The sequence below is a fragment of the Hetaerina americana genome, unplaced genomic scaffold (genome assembly GCF_022747635.1).
Source record: "Hetaerina americana unplaced genomic scaffold, ioHetAmer1.1.p SCAF_7, whole genome shotgun sequence".
NCBI lineage: Eukaryota > Metazoa > Arthropoda > Insecta > Odonata > Calopterygidae > Hetaerina > Hetaerina americana.
In genome coordinates, this window is record NW_027287316.1 from 31,539,372 (window position 1) to 31,557,216 (window position 17,845).

A 17,845-nucleotide genomic window follows, 5' to 3' on the forward strand; every position below is an offset into this window, starting at 1 on the left:
ATTCCCTTTAAATCTTAGTGTCATAACTTGACATTTGCAAAAGTTACGTAGCCAAGAGTACATCTATCTCTGTGTGTGTTGGCGATTTTTTACAATTTCAGAAATGGATTTAAATTTGCAACAACGAACTTGTATTAAATTTTGCGTAAAAAACGGATTTAGTGGCGCACGGACGTTGGAAATGTTGGAAAAGTGTTTCGGCAACGATTCTCTAAAAAAAACGGTCGTTTACCAGTGGCACGAGCGGTTCAGAAGTGGTCGTGAGTCAATCGAAGATGATGAACGCAGTGGCAGACCATCGACATCGAAAGTCGGTGAAAAAATTGATAAAGTAAAAGAAATGTTGGTCAATAACCGCAAATTAACCATCAGAGAAATAGCGGAGGACTTGAACATTGCCTATGGATCCGCCCAAGACATTGTGGTTAATGATTTGGGTTTCCGTCGTGTAGCAGCAAAGTTGGTTCCAAAAGACCTCAATTTCATGCAAAAAAGAGACCGTGTTGACGTCGCAAAAGACATGATTTGCGAGGCTGAATCCGATCCCACATTCATCAAAAGGATCATTACTGGGGACGAGACGTGGGTTTATGAGTACGACACGCAATCCAGACATCAGGCAAGTGAATGGCGTTCACCAAATGAGCCGAGACCAAAAAAACCACGTCGTTTTCAGTCAAAAAAGAAGGCAATGCTGACGGTTTTCATGGATTACAACGGTGTAGTGCATCATGAATTTTTGCCAGAAGGCCAGACAGTAAACAAAGAGTATTATTTGGGCGTTATGAGACGTTTGCGTGAAGCAATTCGCCGAAAGAGACCAGAAATGTGGGCAGAAAACTCGTGGATTTTGCACCATGATAACGCACCGTCGCACAGTGCTATCATTATTCGTAATTTTTTGACGAAAAATGCAACAAATACCATCCAACAGCCACCGAATTCACCTGATTTGGCTCCCTGTGACTTCTTTCTGTTCAATCGAGTTAAAAAACCATTACGGGGAACGCGTTTTAGCAGCCGAGAGGAAGTAATGGAAAAATCGCAGGAAGCACTGATGGACATACCGAAAACCGAATATAAAAAATGTTTCGAGGATTGGATCAAGCGCTGGCATAAGTGTGTTGCAGTCGATGGGGATTACTTTGAAGGGGACAATATAGATTTAGATGAATAAACTTGTATTTTTAATTTTCTGAATAAATTCCGGGAAATTTTTGATCAAGGTAGTATAGATGTGTGTGGGTGTTTATATATATATATATATATATATATATATTTACACCCGTTACTTCTATTATGTATATATGTATATACATATTTATACATAATAGAAGTAATGACGCGACGCACTAATTCATTACTTGAGGCATGAAGCAATGAGTCATCATTACTATCATATATATATATATATACACGAGGGTCATCCGGAAAGTAGTACCCGTTCGTGAAATAAAAAGACAAAAGTAAATATTAACAAACATAAAAAATTTTATTTGAAAGAGGATACTTTAAACTACTTCTCAACATAATCTCCAAGCAAATTAAGGCATTTGTCATAACGTGTGACAAGTTTCTGTATTCCTGCTGCATAGTCCTTCGCCGCCAGCTCATTGAGATACGCGAGGGACCCATCTTGCACAAATTTTTGCATAATGCAGATGGTGTTTAACAATTTCATGAACAATTGTTCGAGAAACATTGGGAAAATGCTCACAGATGTCATCAATTGTGACGCGCCGATCGTTCCTCACGAATTCGTCAACTGAGCTCACCAGTTGGTCTGTAATGACAGACGGTCTCCCCGAACGCTCATCGTCGTGTGTGTTCCCCCTCCCCATGTTGAAGTTGCGACACCACCGCCGAACAGACGACTCGTCCATTACATTGTCTCCATACACCTCCTTTAATTGGCGATGAATATCACATGGGCGAACGTTTCTTGCATTGAGGAATTTAATCACTGCCCTCACTTCACAACTGGCGCCGTTCTCAATTTTTTTAAACATTGTAAACAATCACAGAAACAACACAGGCAATGCTAGCGTCACGCAACTTGGCTCAGAGAAGGCAGACAAGCCACTGAAGCTATCTGACCTCGTCCAGCGGCTACTCGCGTCGTCAGCACTTCATGCGGCACGAACGGGTACTACTTTCCGGATGACCCTCGTAGAACACAACCAGGAGGAATTTGCCTGTTTCGTAGATTTTGAAAAAGCGTTTGATAGAGTGAATTGGGAAAAACTAATGAGTATTCTGCAGAAAATAGGAATAGATAGGAGGGACAGGAGGCTAATCCGCAACCTGTACATGTCTCAGACTGCACAGGTGCGAGTGGGGAAAGGGGGAGTCCGGTGTTAGGAAGAGGAGTGAGGCAGGGTTGCCCATTATCACCGTTGCTGTTCAACCTGTATGTAGAGGAAATGATTAAAGAGGCATGGGAAGAACTGGAGATAGGAATGAAAGTGGGCGGGGAATTCGTAAAATCAGTTAGGTTTGATTTGGAGAACGTTTGGAGAAGTAACAAACAGTCTTTCAAGAAATTCGTAATAAGATTGAGGATATTTGCCCGTATTGATAGTATTTCTTTCTGATTGTGGTGTCTATTTAAGTTTTATGCGTCATTCGTTGACGTAAATATTTTTCCAAACCTCTAGGGATTATCAGTCTTCTCATTTTTGCAGATAACGCAAAGTGCGCAAGCAACTAAGGAGAATTTTGAGTGAATGTAAATGCTTAGCAAATCTCTTTCCCTCTGCAGGTGCTGTTGTCAGTAGTGTCTGCTATTTCAGTTGCTGCTACAATAATCTCAATATTCTGCTCAGTTCTCGACCCCAAAGTGGTCAGCAGCGCCGTAACCAGCATTTGTCTCATTAATGCGAGTATTTTGTAAAGCAGGTGCTATACTACCTACTGATTAAGTCATTCGACCTGAAGAAAAACGCCGGCCTAAATGTTTGTATTTTTGTCAAATTATTGAAGTAACAAAAATGAATTTTAATATAAATCATGCGTTATCTTAATGAAGCTTAATTAATCTATGGTATCAAGTGCATAGTGTCACCATTAGTTTGAATTGCCCTATGACGGTTTAACATGAAATGGTATGGGTGATTCTTGTACGCTACTTCAATCCTAAGGTTGTTCGAAAAAGCAAAGATTTGCCTTCATAATGCCATCAACGTTGAACTAATATTGGGTTAGGGTTTTGTTGAACAATGCATTCTTTCTCCCCCAGTCATCATGCGTAACCGCTCCGGCCCGAGTTGTCATTCACCTCCTCGAATGTTTTTGAACCGCTAGCTCGCCTTACCTCAGCATAAAACGTCAGCGTAATTGATTTTTTATCAGATTTTCGCGTGACCCGAACCGCTTTGCCGGTATAAATTGCCATAACTTTGACATGCACTGTGGTGCCCGAGCATTGGCAGAAGTTTCCTGCGGTCGAGACAGAATTCAAGCAAACTTAACATCGCTCCCGATTAGCTCGAATGTTCTCCCGCTCAGATACTCCTGGGGGATCACCTCAAGGCAAGCAGGGTGAGAGCCACACGGCCCCCTTTTGGCAGACGGAATGAAAAGATCCAGTGTAGTCCTGCAATCGCTTTTCGTTTGGGTGGTCGTGATAAAAATTTGCAAGGTTAGCGTCTGTAAGTGTTCATTATGTAGAGAGGGTAGCGGGGATCGGGATTGATGCGGTGGCTATCGTACTGGCTTCACACCCAGAGGGCTCGGGTTCAAATCCCGGCGGTGTTGAGTATTTTTCAGTGGTATCTCGATCCCTACTTGAGGTGCTTTGTGGAGGGTACTTTGAGTGAGTACGCCGTCCGTCGGATGGGACGATAAGCTGCGGACCCCTTTGCGCCTTTCGTAAAGAGTAGGCTAATGGCGACGCTAGGTTTCACTCCACCCTTCACCCTTTCCTGTCCATCCCCTGTGGCGCAAATGACCTCAGCTGTCGGTCGCCTCCCCTAATACTACTACTACGAGAGATATTTTCGAATGGTACTACTAAAAGTATATTTTTTAGGGAAGGGTAATTTGTTGCATGTTTTCGTATTGTAGCTAACATCTGAAAATGACATTTATCATGTTTTAGCATATAATTTAATGCTGTACGCTAATTCACTTAATAATAAATAAATAATAAATTAATAATAAAATTTAGTTTACGGAAAAAAAACCTGTCATCCATTCAATACCTTTGAAAATTGTCTTACGAGTATTTTCTTGTTCCAGTTAGTACACCTGTCGTAGAAAATCACGCTAACGCGGTCAACAATTTCACTCGCTCATATCGTTCAGTCGAGAGGTTTGTGCTTGCAAACCCACATACCACCAAATATGATGAAATCGCATATCCATAATGGAATTACAATGGGACGGTATTCAGTGCGACGACGTCCTATCACAGCCACACATCTGCGATGCACGGCATACTTGTTGCATGGCAACATACCTGTATGTTGCTTTTCCCATCTCATGGAATGTTCGCTTTCGTACACCCAACGCGGTTGTAATCTGTTTACTACGATTACTTCGTGTAGAAAATCCAATCAGCAAGTGAATGTCATTTTGTTTTCTCCCTTTTTGCATGTCCGTGCGCATGCATTCAGGCTGCGAATGATAATATTTCATTGATCACAGGATTTCGTACGTCGAGTATGGCTAATGTTAAATCACAGTAATCATTTACATTAGTGACATGAAATCAAGTCTCTAATAACTCTTAGGCATTGTAAAAGCAGTTTACATGAAGATTATTCACTAGCTCTACTTAAAAGTGAAAAATGTTACAATCCTTAATATTTTTATATGTAACTGATTACCAAAGTTACATCCGAAGTAACATAAGCATTTGCGAACATTTTCAAGTCATGAGGCATTGTTCAATAGTCTTTATTTATTTATCAATTTATTTTTCTTGCGTAATAGCCATCTGTATCCATATTGAAAGCCAAACCAACAATATTATATTTAATATTATAGAGCAAAAGTATAGATACAAGCGGGTGGTAAAATTTAACCTTTTAAATTGTGATTTTTACTTTGGCAATAATTCTTATCCCTCTTTCCTGCAATTTAAATAGACGCGAAGGTAAGCGCGAATGACGCCAGACTACAATGTTGTACTTGATTCTAAGTGAAATATACATTGAATATATTTATGGCAACTTTCTGATATCTTATTCCCAGGAGATAGTAACCACCAGAAGGAACCTTGGATCACAAATGCTCAATATGCGATTCCCAGGTCAAATATTCATCAATGTGAACCGCCAGAAACTTTGTTGCAGTAGATCCTTATAGTTGTCTAGTTTGTCATGAATTTTCAGCAGAAGACTAGATAATGCTGAATGTATTTTGAAATGGGTGGAAAGGATTAAATTTAAATTTTTTGTCGTTGATCATTAGATTGTTGTTGGAACACCAAGAAACTTTTGATTAATTTTTATTCTTTAGAGCAACATAAATATCTCATTATTAATATTTCCCTATGCAATTAAATTACTTGTGTCATCCGCATTAATCACCAGAGTTAACGAATGATACGGGGTCATTAATGCACAAGAGAAAAGACAATGGACCTAATATAGAGCCTTGTGGAACACCCTTGGGAAGACGAAGCTTCTCAGAAATTCCATTCATAGAACGGAATGAGGTCTATACAAACTGAGAACAACCGGTTAAAATATCTCTTTGCCAGTTGTTAGCTTTTCCTATGGCATACGACGAACCATCTGCCCATGGCGAGGGCGCACGTATACATATACCCTTGGGATAACGGGCCGCCCCACTGCAGTCGACCCCAGGAGGGATCGTGGAAGGGAGAAGTTCGGCGCGCATTCGTAAGCGACCCCCTGTTTCACGGGCGTGCGTGGCGGATTACCCTCGCTCCTGATGTGCGTGTGGGGGAGTTCCTGTGCGTGCGTGCGCGTGACTCTGGGCGTCGGCGCCCGTCCGATGGCGCGCCGTGCCCATCTCCGACGACGCCAGCTCACGTGAGGCGGACGGTGACCCATCGCCAGCGGTGGCGGCACCGTGACCGAGTGCCCCCTCCCACCGTCTCCCCTTTCCATCCTCCCGCGCTACTTCTCTCCCTCCCTCCCCCGTCTTGCCATATTCCCACCCGCCGTTTCATCCATCCTTCGGGCCCCTCTCGGGAAATGGGCGTGCCCATGCGATTTCGTCCGTCACGGACGTCAAATGTTCGCGGGAAAGGAACATAGGGAATATTACGATTCCCTGCCTATTTGCCGGGTGTTGTTGCTCTGGGTAAGGATTCTCATGGTAGGGCGGTGCTTTGATACTATTAGTTGAACGTGCATTTTAGTAGCTCAGTTTTCACGTAGTAATCCAGATAAGATATGCGCTGTCTTAGGTCAATTTTTGAATAGCTTATTTTAACCTCCCCCCCCCCCCTCTCCAGACTGCGTTAAGAAATCCACTACCAAAAAAGAATGTCCGAAATTCCCCCAAGGCCGTACATTTTGACCATTTCTTTTCAATTTTGAAAAGAAAAACTGCTCGAATTTTACCTCACTGTTGCCACTCGTATTTAGTAACATAATTGAATGGTATTAGTCATAATTTAGTGGTATTGATTGATTAAGTAGGAAACAGTTTCAAGTGTGACGCGTAGATTCTCCATCATTGTTGGAAATTATATGTAATTTTTCTTGATTACGTTGTATTTTTTTTTCGATTATCAAGAGGAATTTGAAAATGGAACCTCTGGATGCAGACGATATATCTTCCAAAATTCTCCAAATCCTCGCGTATCTTGAGTGGATGTTGAGGGAAGGGATGATTCGTTTCAGTTAACTCATCTGTTGTAGAAAAATTTTGAGAGAGAGAGAGAGGAATAGATGGAAACTCTTCGAAAAAATTGGTCGGAGACCCTCAGAAAAAAAGTATGCAGGGCAAGAACAGTGTGAAAGAAAGTTAAGCGTCAGTTCCCTAAACATCTGCCTATAACTTTTCTAGACTGCTTAGCCCGAAATGAAAAGCTTTTTAAGAGTTAGTGAGTAAAGTGATTTATTGTTGATCCCTGAATTGTTTTTATGTTTATAATACATGTGATGATTAAGAGAATATTTGTATTCATTCTTGAGCAGTCAATTCCACCAAGAAGGGTCCTATTAGGAAGCTTTATTTCTCCATATTTTCTTCAGGATTTTTAATTTTTTGATTCATTTTCTGCATTGCGATTTCTTCTTTTACCCTGGCAAATGCAACCTCCACATTTCTTTGCGGACCCTAATGTCAAGGTTCAGTTTTGCTCGATTTTTTCGAGCTGGGAAGCGTAGTTGCGTGTTTGGCGGAGGGAAAATACTTTCGTCTGGTCAACTTCTAGTGCCTTAAAGGAATTCATCGAAATTAGAGAAGATAGGGGTAAAAAAATGTGCATATTCATGTGTCTTTTGTTTTTCCACACCGGTCATCCATCGACCAGATTGTAGACGTCCCTGCAGATTAAGTCCCTGCATATTCATCTTACCGCCTTCCTTCATCACGAACAGTTTCACGGCGAATAGTTTTAGAGACGGCAACTTTGACGATCAATAATGGAAGATCTGCTTTCTATTCCAGCCAACAGGTTGTGGGTCTCCGTTCAAGTCTTAGCTTTGAATATACGCACTAAAACTGCCTAGCCGCTAGACAATACCGATATAAAGTTCTTTTAATAACTTCAATGTCACGGGCATTAATATTGAAAGAAAAGTAATCGACGGTGTAACCGTTTCTCCGCAGAAAGGACGCATTTATTGATTGCTTTCCAGATTGTAATATAAAAAGATGCGGGGACACAGAAGCAATGACAATCTCTTAAGGAAAATGAGTGATGACGTACACTTATTTTGATCTAGTTAGCGATGCCGACTTGAAATGAAAGAGATGTTTAGTATATTTTTAAAATTTGACTTGGTTAATGGCGAGACCAACTGATTAATTGTATATGATTTATCGACTTTTCATCAACGAAAACTCACGCTATCTTATTCCATTCTGTCAGTCTTATTGAATCGTTGAGTGCCATTTTAGTTTGCGACGGTGAGATTTTCCCTCGTCACTTGTGATGTCTCGAAGCGACCGCTCTAGATGCAAATCAATGATTGACGGCGTCGAAAAGCATCGTGTTTAACCGCAACAGTCAAAGTTAACAGCGAGAAGGCTGGCGTGATAAACAGATGAGGGTAGAGTTCAACCTCGCACTGAGTCAAGGGGGGCGTGAAATTCGCCATCAGGAGAATAGTTGAACCGAGATGGCGCTTCACATCCCTACGTCGCCTGCGGTTCCCCAGAAAAATCCGGTACCCTCATTATTCCCTCAAAGATGAAGGAGGGATATCTGAACCCGGGACTCTCCGGTGGGCATTCGAACGACCTAACCCCCCCCCCCCCAGGTTCTACGCCGAGCATTTTCCACGATCCGCATTAATCGTAGCAGAAGTATTCAAAAATATTTTCCCAAAATATGCGCATTTTAATGACCTTTTAGGTTTTGCATTCTCAATATTGCTCAGCCCGTGGGAAGAGGCTTCGGAGGAGGAAGACGTGAGGGCAAGGTCGAGATTTCAATTTCATGATTTTGTTAGCCGAGTAATCATTATTCATGGAATGCAAAACCACTTAATGCTTGCCAAAAGAACCCTGCCGTGTACTGATCCGCATATACGGAAGAGTCCTCAAAAGTGTAGACGTAGATTAAGGATGAATTCCTTATTACTCTGTGGTTAATTAAATTTTCTTAGGGCTTATGCCGCAAATGACGGTATTTTTGCGGTGATTTAAGGATGAATCGGTACGTGACGCTGTATTTCATCTATTTATACCCTGGTTGGGCATTATTTTACATGTAGATTCTAATTACTCAGCGGTTATCCGTTCTTGTTATTTTCTATGTTTATACCTTAAGAAAGTACCTAAATTTGTTATCACTGAAAATATTTTTTAAATTGATATAAAAGGCCGCTCCACAAGAATAAAATTATCGGTGCCCATAAGATCCAAGGTTACCTCGGCTTTGTAGAGCAACCAAACTCCCATTACGAAATATCCGTCTTAGGGAAAACTTAACTTGGTGACAGACGGCAATAAAATGAATATACATCAATTTGTCTTGCATCGTTAATTCTGTTTCCGAGATATATTTACGGATATATACCGCCGCATCTGACTTGTTTAGTGTCTCGCTGAACCCACGTTGAAACATTGGTGTATATAAGAGTAACGAATAAACAATGGAGGAGTTCAATTCAACATTTTCAGAGGGCAAAAATCATTATCCTTGACCGAGATGCGAACCCGGATCCCTCAATGTCGAGTGCTTTAGCCAGTTAAGCTAATTTAATGAACCAGCATTTTATTTGGATTTTAATTTGGAGTTCTGTTCTTTGGTGGTGAAATAGTCGTTGTATTACTTTGAAGGTATTGCATAGAAGATTGTATTAACTATGCAACAATTTCAGAGTGTAAAAATCATTCGCATTGACCAGGATCCCTCAATGTCTGTCTGGTCGAGTGCTTTAGCCAGTTAAGCTATCGACGCGTCTTCTTAAACTCTGAAATTTTGGGAGCTTTATAGGAACAAGATTTTGTGACGGAATGCCGTACGTACGTCACAGGTATTCGTAGTCGTGCGCGACACGCCACAGTCCACGAGGTTAAAGCCAACTATAAACACTTAGGCTGTTAATACCTTAGATAAATTCCAAAGAAACTGCGGGAGATGCCGAGAACGATTTTTACACTCTTAAATTGTTGCATTGAAATGCATATTAGCGGATGACTCCGTTAAAAGTTACTGTGGTGGCATCTCCCGTAGTTTCTTTGGAATGAAGAAGTTATTATTTTTTATGGAGCAGTTATTAATTATGGCTGCATTTCAGTGGTACCGTCGTGTTTATACGACGCCCGCCATCCTATAGCGATTTGCATCGTCAATACAATATTGTCTGCTCTATATTTACCGTCGATTGATACTGTTTGATCTCGCGATTTCTATCGATTCGATTCGTCCCCTTGATGTTTTATTCGTTGTCACCGCAATCGAAAAACGCAGCACCGTTGTGTTTGTTGATTGCATAAACAGGCTTTCGCGAGCGGCCCAAGACCCAAGCGGGGCGTCGAACCGGGACATGTGAAAATTACTTCGACGGAGAAAGGGAAAAAAAGCGTGATTTTTAATTCTTGAGATATTTTTTGTGCTCATTCAGGCTAAGTAACGGCGAGTGAAAGGCAAAACTTATCGCGTTTCCGCATATCCATTCGTTTTTATGCTATACCTTATTTATTTATTTTTTTTTCGGCGCGGTAGTCGGATCTGGCGTGGCGCCCCATTAGCTTCGGCGGTTCCGACCGTCTGGCTCCGTCTGACAAATCGTTTGGATTTAGAGGAGGCGGTGATAACGTCTGCAGATCGCAGATTATGTATTCAGGCATACTTATTAAGAAAATTCCCTGCACATCTCTGGGGTCGCTTTCAAAACCGGGAACTGGAAACTGTTGATTATATCTTCATCGTATCCCGTAAGCCGCCAATTCGTCGTGTGGTTTGGGAAGGGAGGGGTGTTGCGTACTTAAATTATGAAAGTGGGGGGGGTGATATGATTTGCTATGGGGTGTTTGCAAAAGGAAATGGCAGATGACCTGGTCACGTATTACAAAAAAATGTGTGAAATTTTTAGCCCCTGGGTTAGTTGTTATCGAAATCTGTACGATGGGAAAATGGTTATATCCTTACGGAAGTTGCTATATTTTATTTTGCACAGAAAGAAATTATGCTGATATCTTATGTTAGTCGTTTCTCTTCTTTCTCTCCTTCGGTAACTTTGCAATTCTCATCATTCCGTACTGAAGTGATTGCACTGAGCGCCTTAATTTATGATGGGTGTCGATAATTATTTCCTATGCGGTAATAACATTACCGGTATTCTTATGACATGAGTATGTTATAATTATGTATGGTTTCATTTGTCCATTCCTAAGTGTGGCTTCTTATACCAATTACGTTGTATACTTTCGAAACAAAGCGGTGAAACTTAATTTCTTAGGTGGGTGTATCAGTAGTAAATCCCTAGGGGCTTAATTTTGCAATTGAAAAATTTAATAACTTGAAGAAATAACTTACGGAGATCGATGGAATTTCAATTTTTGGAAAGTTAGGCGATGAGATGTCATAAGGAGACGTTCCTTTCTGAATGCTGAACGCATTCTTCAGACCAAAGACTACTGCTGTCACCTGAAATTCAAACGGTGATGTAAATAAACCAAGGAAAGATGTGGCGGTTTTTTTTTCTAAATGGAAACCAAGGTGAAGAATAACATTCAAAAGTGTCACCATGCGACTGCGTTGACGCGCCCTGCCGGGTTCCACCCGAATGTTGGAAAGGGTCCAAGTTTAGCGCCAGGGTCAAGGTTTGTGCCCTGGTCCTTCGGAGCATGAGAGTCTGCTATCCCATCCCCCTCCCCCGTCGGAGCGTGCGCATGCGCACTCCTTCCTCGTCTCCCCTCGAGATGCTCTTTTGGGCGCAAACATTTTCACCGACGCGATTTCGAATCCTTGCCACGTGAAAATTTAATGTTTCCCTACCCCCCCCCCCCAATCAAACCGCCCCCTCCCCACGAGTACTTCCCCGTGTTAATGTTGCTAATATCCTCCCTCTTCCTGCAGGTGTGACGAGGACCCCGTGTGGATGGCATCTCCTGCGGGCACCGCGTTCGCTCCTCGGACCCCCGCCGCGGCTGTGCTCGGCTGCCCCGGTGGCGTTGCTGGCCACACGCCACCCTGAAGGACCCGCTGGCCCACGGCTGAGAGACGCCTCCAAGAGGGTGAGTTGAGTGAGTACCCGCTGTGCGACAGTGTGTCGACAAGCATGGGAAACGGGGGAAAACCAGTCCGGGGAATGAGGTCACGTAAATAATGTCTTTCAATTACGGCAGAGGGAAGAACCACTTCAACACGAAAACGGTTGGTACGAAATATCGGTGGAATCGAAGTTGCAGTTTAGCATCCCTTTCGCCTCCTAAATATTTCCATGTGTATTAATTTGTTTTACACGTAAGGGTTTAACTCGAAGAAACGGTTAACACTGTAATATTTTACGCTCCTCGGGAAATAAATCCCTGCAGATTTTTTTCGGATGACAGGAAACGACATTGCTATTAAAATAAACAAGATACATGTATATTTCGTAAATGTATGTGTGTGTGTATTTACGAATACGTGTGAATGTCTTTTTTATGTCTCTTATCTATATTTGTTTTGGCTAACGCCATCTATCTCCCTCGTTGGATTTTTATTTAAATCCGTGTGACTTTCGTCGACGTATGTCTCTAATTGTGAGAATAAATATTTCTTTCTTAGTAACTGGCAGAATAATGTTTCGTTTCGCGGCAACCGAAATTCGTCTATCACGAATTTCTAACTGTACGAGATATTATTATTATTATTAAAATATACATGCGTGGATAGACAGTGTCAGGTGGCATACAAGTCCCAAGTAATCACACAAGATAATAGATAAAATCAGTCAGTAAAACAAAAGTACACTTGAGGGAAACTTCCAAACGCAAATCTCTTTAACAAAACAACAGAATCCCCATCTCATTAACATCAATCAATCAGCAAGAAAAAAAGATAAATAAAAAAATTAAGCTGTTACATATAATTTTACACCACACATCAATCAAATTATTACATATATTCCAAAAAATCTTTTCTTTAAAGTATGCACTCTGTTAGGAAAGGGCTCGAATAGTTTTGCGGGTATGGTGTTCCAATCAACAATTGTTTTATTTAGAAAATAAAATCGGGCAGTCTTTTTTTGTACCTTTTCCAGTTTTTTGATATATCCTTCTTCATGAGGGTCTTATACGCCTTTTCCTTAGTTGCTCTAACGCTCCCTTTGAGGTTTCTCATCACCCAATGAAGAGTTTTGAAAGATTTCTTAAAAATGTACTCCATGTTTAGCCTCCACCCTAAATCCTTCGTTAAATGTACACCTATGTATTTGCAGCTATCACTTCTAGGAATGACATTTTCTGAGAATTTATAGTCCCTATTGTTCTGTAGATAATGCAGTCGTCTGCAAAAAGTCTTATCTGAGAATTAATATTTACTGGGAGATCATTTATATAGATTAAAAACAAGAACGGGCCAAGCCTGCTTCCTTGTGGGACTCCCGATGTTACCCTCGTTTTTTCCGAGTACACTTCTCCTAATTTGACCCTTTGTGTTTGGACCTTCCATTAAATTTTTGACCAAAGAGATTACTCTTCCATCTGTGTGTAGTGGCAATTGGCTCATCCTAAGCATTAAGCGATAGTGGTCAACTTTTGTCAAAGGCTTTTGACAGGTCGACTATTATAGCATCCTCTTCTATTCCCGTATCCCTAGAGTCAAACATTTCTTGGCAGAACCCTAATAACTGAGTTTCGCAAGAGTGCCTTTTTCTAAAACCATATTGGCGACTGTACAACCAATGTTTGGGTCGGTCCCTCTATATTTCGTATTCAACGGTCTCCACTGTAATGTGCCTCTTTAAAAAGCTCACGCATCCACGTTAAGTTCTCGGTGGTGTTAAAGTTACAAATTAAAAATACCCGGGTGTCACCCTCGCATCGGATTTTTTCATGGCAAAAGATGTATTTAACGATTCCCTGCCGCGGGAAATCCACAAGATGCTTGAATTGGTAGTTGAGGATGAATTTCGATTCCCAACTTGGGGTATGCGAAATTCGCACATCATGGGTGGAATGAGTGTCAGTTCCTTTCTTTGTCTCGCCGGTATTTTCCAGGTTTTCCCGAAAGATCACAAAGCTTGATTGAAGTGGGTGGTGTCACGTGGGGTCTCCCGTACATGTTCTTTCTACCTTCTGTGACTCTAGTTCGATTAACTTGCGATAAGTATCTCTATACTTTTCTGTACTACTCGTATATACTGTATTGTACTATATACCCTACTGTTTTTGTATACTATACTATATTTTTATATCGTACGTACCTCTTGAAAGCGTTAAGAGTCCTCTATCATTCCTTTTATAAAAGAACTATTTTATTTGAAATGCAAAAATCTAAATGATCTTCGCCGATTTTTCAATACTTTTCAGAGACAAACCTAGCAACACAGCTCGCGAAATACTTTCAACCGATTCGCACAGCATTTACGAGTTGTGCGTCGATTGTAGTCTAGGATTAAATACTGACAATGTGCGATAATATCCTTCTTTAAATAAATTATGGACGAGCAGACATGTACCTGCACTTTACACTCTCGTAGATACTTTTGTGCTGAAAATAATCGACTGGTCCTTTTTGCCTTGGACTTAACACGGAAAAAGTACATACGTACGCTTATGTGGTGGCAATTTAAAGTGGCTGGCGTAATGCGAAAAACAAACTCGGTAAATGTAGCGACGGAAAAAAGTGAAGGAAACGATCTATTTCTCGCGAGGGAGAACTCACACGGAATAGTATGCTGTAAGCATTGGGGAAGCATCTCGGAAAAAACCTACTCAAGAAAACTGAAAAAAAGCGCATCTTAAAAAATTCCCTCTGGCTCGTAAGACACTTGTACGAAAAGACACGAATAGCTTAATGCCAAAAAAATCCCTTCCTCGCAAAATTATCGTCCACACGCGCAAAAAAGAGGGTTCGTCAAGATTCCAAAAGATGTCTCTCTCCTTTGCATGTTTTCTCCTCTCCTTTTCGATTGATGGATCTTCTTACACTCCATGTTAAACGCTCTAGGGTATATGTGCGCGTTTGTTTGATTGCCGATGTAGGTCAATTTATAGTAAATATTACATGAGCGAGTGTATAATGTGAATGTTTTTCACCACCAAAAACTGACGATGTAGACATTTCTCTCACCGGTTTAAGAAAACGCTCCAAGTGAACTTCAACGAGAATTGATGTAGTTTGCCTGTCATATTTGGAAATACAATTTGTACAATCTTTGGGTCACTCTGGGAGGGTCTTTAATGTCTGTCTTCGTTATTATTGACTGTTGGTTTGAGTACTTTAGCCGTATCACATGGTGATATATGCAATTTGTTTACTCAGGTTCCCTGCTATCAAAGAGGGTAGAAATGCAATTTTATATCGTTTCGACTTCGGTGAAATGGCTCATGGGAGCAAACTTTGAATGGCGGTACCAAAAACCAATACATACCCGAGGGGAAGGCACTTCCACCACTGGTCGTGCTTTTCAATCAGAATAAATGCAAGAACAGGTTCTCGAAAGGCAGCCATTTATTCTTGAAAATAAAACCTTCTTCATCCTCCAAGTCTGTGTCGAGAGATGAACAATTAGAGAATACAAATTGCTCAATTTTTATCGCGGAATAATTAGCAATGCAATGTTTTAATGATTCAACGGTTTATGTTGCGTTCCTTCAGTTTTTTAGGTATGATTTTGTGTACTCTGGAATTATCTTAGTGTTTCCCTTGGCCATTGGAATGCGTGATTCTTTCGCACAGTCATTGGGCGAGCATGAAAATTGGCGCAAAGGGCTCGTGAATGTGTATGTATATTCGAGGTGATTTCATATGGCGTAACAAAAGGGAATAATCATTTTCATTGTTAACATATTTAAAAAGTGGAGCTACAGTGTGGCCCTTAAGTCAGCCTCAAATCTTAAAATCCTGGGGGACAACGGTCGTGGGAAAAACCTTGAAAATATCCTGGAATTAGCTGCAATGTTTGGAGAATTAACGTTATTTTACGGCAGAATAGATAGCGGACAGTGAAAAAAATGGCTTATGTACTTGATAAATAAAACAGTTTCTGGCGTCACTTGGTGGAAATTCTTCATATTGAACTTAAAATTAAACCACTTGGCTTTTCCACATAAAAAACTTTATTTACTACCTTTTATTACCTACCTAGGTATTTACTACCTACCTAGTATTTTACTACCTATGGTATAACATCATCACCTGATGATGTTATACCATAACGAAACCTAGGTCGTAAATAAAAGTTTTTTTATGTGGAAAAGCCAAGTGGTTTAATTTTAAGTTCAATTAAGCTTATGTACTTCCTTCGGTTTAATTTAATATGAATGATTATTCTAGTATTTTTTTAAAACTAGCCATTTTCAATATTATACAAGCATGTAATCTGCCAGAAGGCAAAGAATTATACTGTGTAGATTGAAGGAGCATTCGGGCAGTTAATTCGCGGTAACGGAGTCGCACTACTGAATAGAGACCGCACCGTATATAAATACTCCGTAGTAGGAATGATTTTTTTCACAAGTATTTGGCACCTACTGATGTTATCCTGTATTACCGTTTGCCTACTTTAAGCGGGATTTTCATTTCGGTGAACAATAAATTTAAAAAAATTATTTTACTCAATTCATTATCTGCCCATGAATATCTGTGCTAAATAGAAAAAAAATCCTGAATTATGGCGTATTTAAATTCAGTATTCGTTGGATTATATCCGGAATACGAAGTAGCCACAATGTTATCGCAAAACCTCGAGAAACGAATGTTCACCCCTTGGAAACCTGGAACAAAACTGAAATCGGAAACTATCTAATTAGTGGTCACCCTCATTTTCGGTCCTCATTGGTCAATTATTGGTTATCTTGTAAAATTAAAAACATTTTCAAAGAAACTGCGGGAGACGCCGCAAAATTAACTTTTTACGGTGTCATCCGCTAATGCGTATTCCACTGCAACAATTCTCAGTGTAAAAACATTCGCCTTGCAGTAGCTCTACTCATATGCATTAAACGGTCAAGGCGAATGATTTTTCACCTTGAACTCGTTACATTGAAAATAATTTGTCAAATGGTGTAACTTAAGAAACGTGAGTAGGATTTATTCTAAACAGGCGAAATATTGACACCTTAGCGTTCGGATATTGACAAAACATATTCTGATTAAGGGTTCACAGGATAGGCTAAGAAAGAAAGAATATGCTAGATATTGTACGCTAAAAACTATGCGTTTGCCTACTGTAGCAGCTTCAAGGAGGAGCAGTACAGAGGATGTGGTGTTCATCTCTCAAATAAGATGGAAAACAAAATAAATGTAAGAACTGGAAGGCTTATCTTCACCAGCGTTAGAAAGAGTTTGTCAATGATGATAAAGCACATTAAGTATTGGAATTCCATACTGAAAGCCCTTTTATGCTATTTTAAAAAGTGCTCATACGAAAAATGGCATAATTTTATCGATTCACGATAAAGCACTGCATTTTTAGTACGATTTACTGCCTTTGAGACCCCGTTACGTAGCTCTGCATAACCTCATAATGTACTGAGTTGTTTATTCGCTCCGTTTCACTACTCCACATGAATACTTCGACTACAATAAGAACACATTGTTGACATTACCATTCGTTTCACTTTTTTCAGCTATTAAGGAATGGCTTTGGGGAATACTTGTGAAGACAAGTGAGAGAGACATATTTTTGTCTAGCAACTTAGGATCTGGAAGTACAACTTATTTTCTAGTACAGCAGACTCAATTTAATGCAGAGGATAGGATCGGAAGAAAGATAATCCCATTGCTGTGCTTAAATTTTCCAGGATGTGAAAATAATATTGAAAAACACGAAACAAATACACCATGCACCATGCTTGCATGCGTGTAGATGCTCGAAAAATAATTTTATTCATAAAATTTCTGGCGACAAGTGTGGCTATTTACAGCCAATTATTTATTCCATAGCATCCCATGGGAAAATATTTTCAGTAGTGCCAATTTGTGAATGGGTTCAGAAAAATCTGCCGTTATGAAAGGTAATTTATTTAGGCATATATTTAATATAAACTCAAAAACAACCAAGTGTGACCTTTTACGTAGGATTATGAACGACTG

At 40.4% G+C, this 17,845-nt stretch overlaps 1 protein-coding gene across 1 annotated transcript in view; it reads left to right on the top strand.

Annotated features, from left to right (window-relative positions):
- The window catches only part of Ack-like (activated Cdc42 kinase-like), a 216,375-nt gene that overhangs the window by 140,671 nt on the left and 57,859 nt on the right, over nt 1–17,845 (top strand). The window contains exon 3 of the mRNA XM_071594800.1: nt 11,678–11,835. The gene's annotated coding sequence lies outside the window, so the exon portion shown is untranslated. The remainder of the gene's footprint in view (nt 1–11,677; nt 11,836–17,845) is intronic.